This window comes from Cavia porcellus, unplaced genomic scaffold (assembly GCF_034190915.1).
Source record: "Cavia porcellus strain 051 isolate PalLab524CR breed Dunkin Hartley unplaced genomic scaffold, mCavPor4.1 scaffold_8, whole genome shotgun sequence".
Classification (NCBI taxonomy): domain Eukaryota; kingdom Metazoa; phylum Chordata; class Mammalia; order Rodentia; family Caviidae; genus Cavia; species Cavia porcellus.
Window position 1 is genome coordinate 43,557,818 of NW_026947491.1, and position 12,299 is coordinate 43,570,116.

Here is a 12,299-nt window from a genome sequence, read left to right on the forward strand (position 1 = left end):
TGGACAGCAGGGTGTAGGGCGGGCCTCCCGCATCCCCCTCCTGTGGACCTGTACCCTGCTAAGAGCCCCATGATCCTGGGCCTTAGCCAGCCAGACTCATGGGTGGAGTAAAGATATCAGAAACTGCTTCCCACAAAAGCAGACCAGAGAGTGGCGGGAGGGAAGCAAGCAAGCAAACAACAACCAAAAACCAAAACAAAACCCAGCCCCACCCTGAATCCCAGGGATAGTCTTTTGCCCACAGGAACATGCCATCTCACTGTTGGTGTGGGCCTTGTTGAGGACAGTGGTGGGCTGGGAGTGGGGTGGCTTCTTCACCAAAATAGCTCCGGCACCCTGCTGTCTGACATGATGGTCACTTCTCAGCTCCAGCCTCGACCACCTCTTCCAGTGTTCATTTTACAGAAAGTGACACAGAGGTCCAGAACAGTTAAGTCCACACAATCATGAGGCTATAGAACCAAGATTCCACCCCAGGTCTCTGCCCAGAGCTTGCTGGGGCCTTCGAGGGAGCCCTGGATATGCTAGTGGGGACAAAGCATTGGTGGGCAGCTGAGTTTCTGAGACCAGGAAGAGTAAACCCGTTCCCCCCACCCCCACCCCTTTTTTCTGGCATTGGGAAATAAACTCAAGGATTCTACTCTGAGCTACATCCCAGCCCTTTACTTTTTTAAAATTTTGAAGCAAGGCCTCACTAAGTTGCTAGATTGTACACACTGGGCTTGAACTTGTAATGCTCCTGTCTCAGTGTTCCTCAGACTGCTGGGATTGCAGGCAGGGCTGGGGACCTGGTCTTGGAAGTGTTTGCAGGACTCTAAGGAAGAAATTTGCTTCTGAGAAGAAGCTGATCTCTTCCGGGTACACTTACAGATTCCTGTTTCTATATGACCTTATCTCCCCAACAATCAAAGTAAGAAAGCACTTGAATGTAGGAATAAGCTGCTCATTGTTGAAAGTTTTATCAAGTTTAATCAGGCATCGAGTGAGACTGCTTGATTATCAAGAGGAAAAAACTGCACCAAGAGAGATGTGGCTTAGATTCCAGAGTCTTCATTGGCACTCCTTAAGGGTAGGGACTAATCCTCTAGCAAAATGGGCTTAATTAACTCTGGGAACTCTCACAACTACCCATAGTGATGATCATGGAAGGCATAGCTCTGTGAGAACATTTGCAGAGTAATATATAAACTGGAGTAAATGGGCACAAGCCAATTTTGGATCTAAGTGCTGAGGGGACTCCGAGTAAGCCTGTGGTTATTGTTGGGTGGAGTTGACCAGGGAAAGCTTCTGAGAACAGGGGAGCGTGGAGTGAATTTGGGAGGGACAAGGCTTTTCTTGGGGTGAGGGCAGATGGGGATAGCAGCAAGCAGCTGGCACCACAGCAGCACTGTTCCACAACTGGCCAATCTTTAGGGGCCCCACCCCAGAGACCCAGCTTAGTGACCTGCTCTCCTGGGAATTTACCCTGCCTCCTGGGTGGGGACTGTCAAGCCTCATGCCTGCCTAGCCCACTTAGTGACACTTGAAAAATGACATGGAAATATGTCTTTTCTGTGGGGTGTGAGGTATGGGGGAGAGGGAGGAGGAAGTGGGGATGGAGGGAGATTCTGGGTAGACAGCAAGGATGCTTCGATAGTCATTACCTACCTGCTCAGGAGTTGGGGGACCCAGAAGTCTGCAACTATGCCTATTTCCTGGCTAGAGCCTGGGCCTGGGTGGTGAAGAAAAACCACAGATAGATAGAGATCCTGAACTGGCGGAGATCTTCCTTTACAGAAAGAACATGGGGGTGGGTGGGGAGGGAGGACAGTGTGTGTGTGTGTGTGTGTGTGTGTGTGTGTGTGTGTGTGCCATTGTGTGAGAAAGAGACACTGCTGGTTTTTGGGGACTTCTCTTGTGAGCAAGAAGATGGCCACATCTCAGGGAGGTCTCCAGTGGGAGCAGGGGTGGCCCTGGCCCTAGACCCGGGAGGTGAGTGGAGAGGGAGAGATAGCTGAGCTGGCATGGGGGTCCCTGTAGAGACAGTGGGCCATGAGGCAGCATGGGGAGCTAGAAGGGCAGCTCTGTGGTGGGGACAGGGGCTGGGACATGCAAGTATCTGCTCCCTGAAGAGGGAGCAGATAGAGCATAGACAGAGCCCCAGGCTGACCTGAGGCTTTGGCCACAAGTCAGGGGATACAGAGAGCCCCTGCCATTCAGTGTCTGTGGCTGCAAGCTGGTATCCCTTGTTGGGTCCTGGAAGCTGAACCCAGGGTCTGACGAGGTCTTGGTGAGGGGTCTCTTGACCCAGGCATGGATTGGGGGATTACTTGGAAGGTGCATCCATGAATTGATTGAAGGAGGAGGGGGTGAAGTTCAAGACTCAGGAGAAAATTGAGGCTCGGATTGATTCCTGGTTTGTCCTATCTGTAGTGACACCCCGAAACTGGGACAAGAGCATCTATTTGGGGATTTAAAGTCCCTTTATAACTGGCATTTAGGTGCATACCCGGAGTAACCTCAGGAATGACAGCATTTAGCTCTGTCTCCCGCCCAGCAAACTCTTAAAAGGAGGGCATTCCATCCTGTGTCTGCAGCAAGGCCACAGGGGAGCCCAGCCGTCAGGGAGGAAAAGTGAGCTGTGCCGTGCTCACCCCTTGTCTTTGGGGAGAGGGCAGAGGCAGTGAGGCCCTGAGCAGTACCAGGACTCTTGAGAGAAGCAGAGATGGAGGGTCGGTGGCCACCGAGCCTATGTGGAAACTGGAGGGAAGCTGTATATGAGCCCTGTGGGGACAGCTCTGAGGCTGGTTCTTGGCTGTCTTCCTGCCTTCCTTCCCATCCTTGGGCTCTGTGCCCAGGCCTTGTTGTCAGCACCAGCTCCCAGAGTGCCTGGCAGATGCAGCCATGAGCTCATGGGGTGGGGTAAGTTGGCAGGTCCCCGATCTCCCGGGAGCTGTGGCAGGTGTATGTCACAGCCCAGGGCCCGGCGCCTCTGTAATCTCCCTCTTGGCCTTGTCCTCTTACAAGGAGGTGGCTCTTCTAACCAGCCGTTTTGAGCCTCCTACAGGAGGCTTGGGTCCCCACCTTGGGTCCTCAGATTCTAGTCAAGTGCACAAAGCCTTGAGATTAGACTCCAAGAAGGATGTCTTAGAAGGGGCGGTGGTGTGATAAGGACAAAGGGAAGTAGCATTAAAGACAAACAATGATAAAAGCTCAGGGCTTTTCACTGAGGGTTTTGCAGGTATTTCTCACAGAATCTTCACCGTGACCTTGTAGAACATAGAAGGTCAGCCTGAGTTTTCACAGCCAGCAGGAGGAGGGCTGGTGGGACACCTGGGCTTCTAGCTCTGGGATCCATCTCGAAGTTTGGGGAGACTAGAGAACCATGGACTCCTGAGCTCCCTGCTGCCTTGGTGGTGAATAAGACAGGGTGCTGGAGGGCAGGAGCTGGAGATTAGATGGGTGGGAGTGATGAGAGCAGCCTTCGTGTTCCTGAGGGTGGAAGTCAGTCCCGTGGACTTGGGTGGGCCTCTTTATGGCACATCTTGAGTCAGAAAGGAAGCAGGCACATCAGAAGTACAAAGGGACAGTAAGAGACAACAAGATATTGTGGCTTCCAAGACTGTATGTCATTGGCAGGGTGTGTTCCCTGGAGGGACAGCAGCTCAAAGGGCTCTGTCTGGAAGAGGGGGCATGGCTGTCCAAGCTGGGGGTCTGTGCAGGCTCGTGTGTGAAGGTGAGTGTGTGTGCACATGTTCATGCCCACAGCCTCTGATGATGCACCCACCGGCTCTGAGTTCTCCATGGCATCTGTGCTGTGCCACAGGCTTTGAGGGAAGGCTGTCCCTTTGCCGATGGTCTGGAATGTACTTTGTTTGGTGCAGTGCAGGTGTGACTGGGTGCTTCTCCTGTACCTCAAGTCTTCCTCCATTTGGCAGTGTACTCACTCCAATCCTGGAACTCCACCCTTACTCCTTGGTCCCTTCTCCAAGGACCCCCTTCTTCTCCTGGAGAATGAACTGGGACCTAGTATTTTAGCTGCTGGCAGGCATACTCTAGTCCTTCCCTATGAGCTACAGTTCCATCTTGGCTCCTTTTCCCTGGGTGTCAGTTTGGCAGGACCCTTCCCATTGAGGGTCCAGTGGTGAGTGCACACACACAGATGCATTAATGGTGAGAGGAGATGTATAGGACCTGGGCACCCTTGTCAGGTGCCATGTTGACTACTGGCCCCTGTATGTGCTTGGGGTCCAAATGTTTGCCCCATGTCAACAGTCTGGTAACAGATTTTGTGAGTTTTAAGGCCCAGAAGCAACACACACATACAATCAGAATCTTAGCTTTTCAGAGCAAGTGGAACCCCAGAGATCATCCAGGCTCATTTCTTCCTCATTCGTAGATAAGGCATCAAGAGAGGGGAGGGCTAGCTGGGCATGGTGGCATACACTCTGTGAGGCTGAGGCAAGGGGATCGCATGTTTGAGGTCAGCTGGGGTGACTTAGTAGGGTGTCCCAAAATAAAAAGTAAAAAGAACTGTGGATGTAACTTAGTGGTTGGCCCTGGGAGTGTATCTCCATCCTATAAGGAAAGAGAGAGAAAGAGGGAGAGAGAGAGACAGACAGAGACAGAGACAGAGACAGAGACAGAGTGACTACCCAAGATCATATAGCAAGTTGGAGGGGACACAGCAAGTGACCCCCATGCCACTATGCCAACTCTTCCCACCATGTGACATTGTCTCCCTAATTTTGAGAGTGTCTCTCTTCTCTGTCTCCTTGCTCTTCCCTGGACTTTTCTTATACTTCCTCTTCTCAAGTTCACCATTCAGCGCTTACCTTCCTCTCAAGGACTAGCTGGCCCTTGTCTACTCTGAAACCTGTTGGATTTTTCTTCCCTGAAAGATTAGCAGCTAATTCTCATTCCCTAATTATCTGGAACACAAATTAATGTTTTATTACTTGATGTTCTAATGACCTAAGTTCTAACCAGGCTCAGTTGCTTCCCAGCTGTGTGACCTTGGGCTAGTTACTTAACCTACTGAAGAAGCTGTTTCCATTTCTGTAGAATGGGCAGGCTGCTGAGCCTGCAACAGCAGCAGAAAGGGAGGTTCTGAGAGGAAAACTTAGAAGAAGGCAAGAATGAAATCTAAGATGTGGTGGGTGTGGGTGGAGGGGATGGTGAACAGGCAGGTGGGAACCAGGTTATGGGGGAGCCTCGGTTTGCGGGGGCTATGCTGCTGGCTGTGGGGAGGCTTTTAGGAGAACGGAAGAACCAATTCCCCACCTCGAATTTGGAGTCACCACAAAGTGGGGTGAAAAGGGCATAGCTTTGGAGCTGGTGGATTTGGGCTTGAGTTCCAGGTCTGCTACCGGCGAGCCGTGGGATGAGGCACAAAGTGCTAGGTCTTTCCGAGTCTCCATTTCCATTGTGTAAAACAAGAATGATCCCTGACTCTGGAGAGTTATGGTAAGGATGAAATGAAAAGACATCTACAAATTGCTCGGCTTGGAGTCTCGTCCTTAGTGGTGCCTAATGAAGATTAGTCGCGGTCGCTGTTGTTGTCCCCCACCCACGTGTATCTGTCTGTGCCTGGGCCTGGCTACGTGCCTGGGTCTTCCTGGGCCCCAGAATCAGGCTGACTCCTTATTTCTCAACCTGGGACCTTCCCAAGGGCAGGGCCCACATGCATCATCTCCTGGTTCTACCTTTTGTTGAGAAGAAGTGATGTCACCTTGGGGCCTCTGGACAGCTCTACAGTGGCCTACGGTCTGGCTGGAAGGCTGGAGAATCCAGGGCCCCCTAAGGCCATCCATTGCCTTGTGGTATCTAAGGGAATCTGGGAGCCCAGGGAGCCTGGTGTGGACACAGCGTGTGCCTGCGTCTCCCTAGGTTTCCAGCCAGTTATGCCTGGAGTGGTCATTGGGCCTTCAGGCTCTGTAGTGAGCCTGTCACTCCTCATAGACTCCACAGAGGAGCTGGCTTAGCTCTCAGAGAGGGAACCCTGGGTGGGGGCTCAGAGGAAACTGACAGTCAGCTCTCTCACCCTCAGTGTGCATCCCTTCGCCCCACCTTCCGACACACAGACTCATTAGAGTCTAACAATCTTTCAGGCAATATTTATAGCACACCTCTTTGGTGCTGAGTAGTGTGTGAGATGCTGGGGAAATCATCCAGCAGAATGGACTGTGTCCCTGCCTGCAGAGCAGTCACAATCCAGAGGGGACCCAGACAATCATGCAGAGGTGAATACTCCTAGGAAGGGGGAGGCGCAGGGGCTGCAGGACTCTGGGGTGCACTTGATCCACACAGAAGGGCGGGGTGCAGACACCTGGGGAGATGTAACTGAATCCTGAGCTGGGGATCTGGGAGTGGTTTTATGATGTGAGAGCAGATGTGGGGGGCATTGAGAGTAGGGGAGGGTAGAGGAGAACAAGGGTTGGGGATGAAGCCAGGAAAGCTGGCAGGGGTCTTTTTTTTCCTCTTGGAATTAGGAATTGAACTCAGGACCATGCACTTGCCAGGCAGACAGTGCTATGGAGCTATATCTCTGGCATCAGGGGTCTTGAATGCCTCTCTGAGTGTGCTTCTACCTCAAGGGCAGCTGGGAGCTACTGGAAGGTTCTAAGCGGGGAGTGAAGAGGTCAGAGGCAGGTGCTACAGTGCCATGGGAGTGAAGAGGGCGAATTTGCCTTCAGGTGTCACGAAAGGCTCTTGGGGGATGTTGGGGGTGGGATGATCAAGGGTGTGTGTTTGGCAAGTTCAGAGCTCGGGAGTGTGAGGTGGGCTTGCTCTAGTGGGAGGGTTTGAATCTGGAGGGGCACAGAAAAATGGTGGGACTCTGACTGAAGGACAAGGGTGAGGCGGAGGCTGCCCCTGGAGAAAGACCAGGCTGTGATAGTGGTTCCCCCAGCTCCTCCCTTCAGGTTTCAAAGGCTGGTCCACTTCACACGATGTTAGACTAGACATGCTGCCTCTCTGAACCTCAGTGTTCTCAGCTGAAAGATGGGGAGCCCTTTCCTGCCACCCAGAGCGTCTGATTAATGAATGTGCTTCTATCTGGGCACCAAGTTCTGGGGCACACAAAGAAAGAGAAGCAGAGCCCAGGGCCCAGCAGCACCTGCATGACATGGTGAAGCTGAGACGGGCTCTGAGCATGTTGACCAGCTGAGAGTGCTTCGCGGGGCTGGCGGGAAAGGAGTTCTAGCAAAGTGTCCATGAAAAAGAGCTGGTGCAGGGGATTGGGGTCCAGGCTTTCTTTTTCCCTCTGGGACATGAGGCCTCTGAGACCCTCCCAGACCCTCAGACATGTGAGCTATCCAGTGCTGTGAGTGGGGCCAGGGGAAGAGAAGGAGGGGGTCATGAAAGATGAGACTGACCAGCTCTGCACCTCTGCATTTTAGTGCTCACCATTGGTTCCACAGGCAGCAGGGTGGGGGCTGGGGGTGGGGTTTAGGCAACAGGAACTTTGCCTCCGAGTCCAGCTTTGTCCACGCTCTGCAGAAGCTGCTAGGACAGTAGAGGATGGGGGGTGCTTTCCCTCCTGTGCCTCTCAGTTTTCCTACTTGTCTTCAGGCACCTGGATCTTGTTGGGAGCAGTTCTTGTGTGGGTGCCAGGAAGGTGGCAGGTGAGGCCACCAACATGCTAGGGTAGTGTACCCCAACATCACTGCCTTCCATGTGGGTAGGTGAGTCCTGTTTGCCTGCGGGGTCTCAAAGCCTGGGTGCCTTAGATTTGGGGCCTGGATAAGGGAGGGGCAAAGGGAAGCAGAGCAGGGGCCAGGGCTGGCTTGGCACTGTTTGACCACGGCACAATATTGCCTGCCCCATGTGCTGGGGCTCTGCCCTGTGTTGCCTCCTGCCCCAAGCCTGTCCCTCACTTCTCTCTCCCTGTCTGGTCCTTCTTTCCTCACTGTCCTTTCTTTTTTCTCCTCATCTCCTATGCACCTCCTGGGATCCATCTTCCTATTTCCCGCCCCGCAGTCCTTTTTTCCTGTCTCCTGTCTCCACAGCGCTCACATCTTCCCTCTTGAGCCTCCTGCTGGTACCTTCCAGTTCTTTTCCACTCACTTGACCCTACTGGAACTCTCCCCACTTTGTTTCAAACTGCTTCTTTTCCCTTCCTGGAGCACCTGGTATCTGTACAGGGGGTCATCCCATACCCTATCGGAGTCCAGGATCACCAGGATCTTCCTCTCCTCCCTCATTAAGCCTGGCTAGGTCCCAGCGTGCAGCCCAGTGGTGCTGCCCGCTGCTCACCTGGTTCCCCAGGCAGCAGCTGTGATTGGGGGAGGGCTGGAGTCGGGGACCTGACAGCTCCGCCAAGAGGCAAGAGAGAGATAGCAGCTTCCTAGCAGCTGAGGCTTCTCCTTGCTTATACTGGTTAGCAGTGGTAGTAGGGCTGGAGGTGAGGTTTCACTTGAAAATCTCGGGCTGTGCAGGAGTGCCTGTGGACACTTGGACAAAGTACGTCACGTAGGCAGTATGCATATTTCCAACGTGTGTGTGTGATTTCCCTGAGTGTCTGCAGCAGGATATGCGTGTTTGTGTGAATGTTGAGTGCACACAAGTGTACATCCATATGGATAGCATGTGGGTGCCTGCACACTTTGCACACCTGCAAATGTTAACTGTGGGCACTTGGAGGAGGTCCCTGAAAAATGTAATCTCATCTGTGCCTAGGGACTGGAGAACATTTGAGGGAGTGAGGGTCTGACAACATGAGGGTGCTCACAGCATGGCCTGTGTGTGAGGGAGGTGACCCCGGCAGGATCTCCAGTATCACAAGAGTGAGACCCAGGGAAGCTGTCTGTATGCATCTCTAGAGAGTGCTCTCCTGGGCTGGGCAAGGGCAGGGCTGACACGAGAAGTATTTAGTGATTATAAGCTTTTAAAGATGTGCCTTAGCCCTCACAAGGCCCCGGACACCATGAGTCCATGGAGTCACTCAGGGCTGACTTAGCCAGTACCTGAAGCCACAGGAATGAGAGGAGGCTGCATTCCCTTCTGGCGTCTTACCTACCCACCCTGCTGGGCTGACACCTACCCTGAAATATCTCCTGGGTGCAGGCCTGGGCTGCCCAACTGATGTCCCTGTTCAAACCAGACACCTGTCCTCCAGCTGCCTAGGCCTTGCTAGCCCTGCTCTTGGTTGAGATGAGGTTGCAGGGAACTTGGACCAGTCAGTTCTAGTTCCTCAGGAGGGGTGGGTAGGTGTGAGTGACCATGAAGCAGAGGGAAGGAGGCCCACTGGCTAGCTGACTAGCACTATGGAAATCAGTGTGGAGATTCCTCTAAAACCTAGGATTAGAGATCCCATTTGACCCAGCTATTCCACTTCTGGGTATTTCCCCAGAAGAATTAAAAACATCATATCATAGCAATATATGTGCACCCATGTTTGTAAAGCACAATTTATAATAGCTAAATCTTGGAAACAACCCAAATGCCCATTAACTGAGGAACAGATAAAAAAGATGTGATATTTTCATACAATAGAGTACTGCTCAGGTATAAATAAGGACAAAATTGAGACATTTATAGGGAAATGGATGCAACTTGAGACCATTAATAAGTAAGATAAGTCAGGCTTGCATGCATAGACATTGTAGTGTCTCCCTAGTGTAAGAAGCTGAAAAAGTAAATGGGAACCAGAATGTACAATAGATATTGTGAAGTGGAAAGAAGGTGTTCAAAATGAAACAGAAACTGGGGCTGGGGATTTAGCTCAGTGGCATAAGTGCCTGCCTTGCAAGCAGGCAGTCGTGAGTTCGATCCCTGGTACCGATAAAAACAAAAAAGATAAGAAAAAAAAAAAAAAAAAAAAAAACGAAACAGAAACTAAGATGGGGAAAAGAAGGAAGGGAAAAGGGAAAAATAAATAAATACATACATACATACACACTCAAAACAGTTAAGATAGTTTTATAGTTAAGATAGTTATACTACTGATATTCATTGAAAAGAAAGGTGTGTGCCCATATTGTTTGATCAATTTTTCATGCCTATAGCTTGTAATAGAAGCTACTTTGAAAATAACAATATATAATGTGCTAACCATTGTTACTCTCTTACAATCTTATTTTGAAATTTCATACCATTGTTTTTATTTTTTTTCTTTAAAATAAAAAATATAGGGCTGAGGATTTAGCTCAGTCACACAAGCACTTGCCTGGCAAGTGTGAGGTCATGAGTTCAATCCCCGGTACAAAACAAACAAACAAACAAACTCTAAAAAATATAAATGCTGGTTGGAAGAATGAACAAAAACATGGCAGTCCTCAGCGGTGGTGCTGAGGGAAAGTGAGTAGCTTAGTGCTGGGAGATTGGGCTCTGAAGTTATCTCTGCTCCGTCCTCTCTGAGCCTCATTCTCCTCCTTTCTAGGAAAAGGCTTCACTTCCCACGGGGTCATTACACCACTGAAATGTGGTGGGGTACCTGGGGCCAGGCACATTGTAGGCAGTTTTCCCAGGAAGCACAGGTGCCTGTCTCCTCGCTGCAAGTTGACAGTGCACCCAAGTCCTTTCTGTAGCAGCTCTGGACCAGCCATGAGTCAGCTACAGCTGGGCAGCAGGACTCTTTGGGCTTCAACTCAGGAAGCATGAGTCAGGCCTAAATGGAGAAGAGGGAGGTCACACTGGGGTCAGATACTAAACCCAGGCAGGAGCAGTCCTGTGCTTTATCTGCCACCTTATCTTGATGTCCATTGCTAATACCTAGATCTCAGGAGCTAAAAAGCAAGGATCTGGGGCTGCACCATGTACTCCAGCTCTGTGGACTGAAGGTAATGTTGATGTGGGCTCCATAATGGGCAGATGATTTTCAGACAGAATGACTGGAAAAGGGCCTTGACAAGCTCGAGAAGGCATTTTTTCCATAGCTGCTGCTGTGGCTTCTGGAGGACAGGAGCTCCAGTCCTGGGATTGCTCTGCCTGGGAATTCCCTCACTTGCATCAGAGCTCTGGAATCCAGTTAGAAACCCAGAGTCCTTTCTCTGCTTTCCACAGAGCTCAATTCTTTATCTAGATCTAACTATCTCTGGTCAAGATGCAGATGCGCATTACTCAGGATTTGCTGAATACCTGAGGGACGGAAATTCTTCTTGTTAATCCTTTCTGGACACCCCTGACTGAGCTCTGTTCCCCGTTGCCAAAAGCTTTACCCTTTCAGTACAACGGACAGTGCCCGTACATAGGAGTGCGTGTGGGTGTGGGTGTGGGAGTGGATGTGTTCTGGTGGTCTGGGGTTTGTGTCTCCCCTTGCAATCTCCAGGGCCTGGCTTCATATCTCTAGGGGACATTGTTGCTCTAGGGCCACGGCGGACTTGTCAATTTTTTATGGCAGAAAATGATGCCGTATCCATCTCTTAGTAACTGAACAAGCCACTCTAGACACCTACTTACATGAATACCTTAATTTAGGGTAAAGTTGCTTCCAGAAGAGCCTTTGCAGGCTGAAAATGGGTTGAAGCAGTGTGGTGGAGGCTTCTCTTTTTGCCTTCCAGAGATGCAGACAAAGGTGGTATGCATACAGAGAAACACGTCATTCGCAGAGCATGTGTGGTGGGCCGGCAGTGTGAGGAAATGGGTAGCAAAGGCGGCTCGAGGGTGAACTTGTACAGCCCTTGGGACAGCACTTCACAGTCACATCCTGGAAGAGATACACATCAACAGATGTTGAGTTCTTTCCCGTTCTTGTCATTTGCAGAACTATCCCAGGGAAAAATCAAGCCTGTAGAGATGCAAAGGTGAATGAGCAGCCTTACTGGGGAAAAACCAAACCTCACAAACTTTTTGTGTCCAACTACTGAAGCACTGGTTCCCAAGGGAGCCTGCATTTACTTCTAGCAGGTACATACCAGTTCATTCCTGCCCATCCCTTCTAGGAAGCCACACTGGGGACGTGATGTAGAGGTCCAAGGACAACAGAATGTCTTCAATAAGATCAGTAAATACAAATGTAACGTGAAAGACTCCATGTGATCTCCACTTCCTCTCTCCCCCTCCCTTCCCAAGCTCCACCTTCACTAAGTGTGCAGGGCCTGAGGGAAAGTCTTTATCCCAGATGGGTGTGGAAAGAATTCTGTGTTGTCTCCTCCTACTCCAGGCCCCAGAGGCCAAGGGCTTCTGCCCCGCTCCTTGAGTGCTTAGTTTGGGGCTTTGTCACTTAAGCCTTGGCCTGAAGCCTTGGTGCAGGCCTCCCATGCTTGGCCTTGTACCTGACCCCTGGAATGAGAGGTGTTTGCCCAGCCTATGCCTGGCACTCTGTCCCTGATAGTCAGGATGAACAGGTTCGGCCACCTGGGCTGGCTGTAGCCTTTGGT

At 51.1% G+C, this 12,299-nt stretch overlaps 1 long non-coding RNA gene across 2 annotated transcripts; it reads right to left on the reverse strand.

Moving 5' to 3' along the window:
• Positions 1-10,054: 10,054 nt before the first annotated feature.
• LOC134477163 (uncharacterized) lies at positions 10,055-11,622 on the reverse strand. Of its 2 annotated transcripts, none has more exons than XR_010049076.1 (2): positions 11,388-11,622; positions 10,055-10,588 (listed from the first exon to the last, which is right to left on the reverse strand). It is a non-coding gene; the product is annotated as an uncharacterized LOC134477163 (long non-coding RNA). The 2 variants fall into 2 exon arrangements; XR_010049077.1 differs by having other exon boundaries at positions 11,380-11,622.
• Between the last annotated feature and the right edge of the window lie 677 nt (positions 11,623-12,299).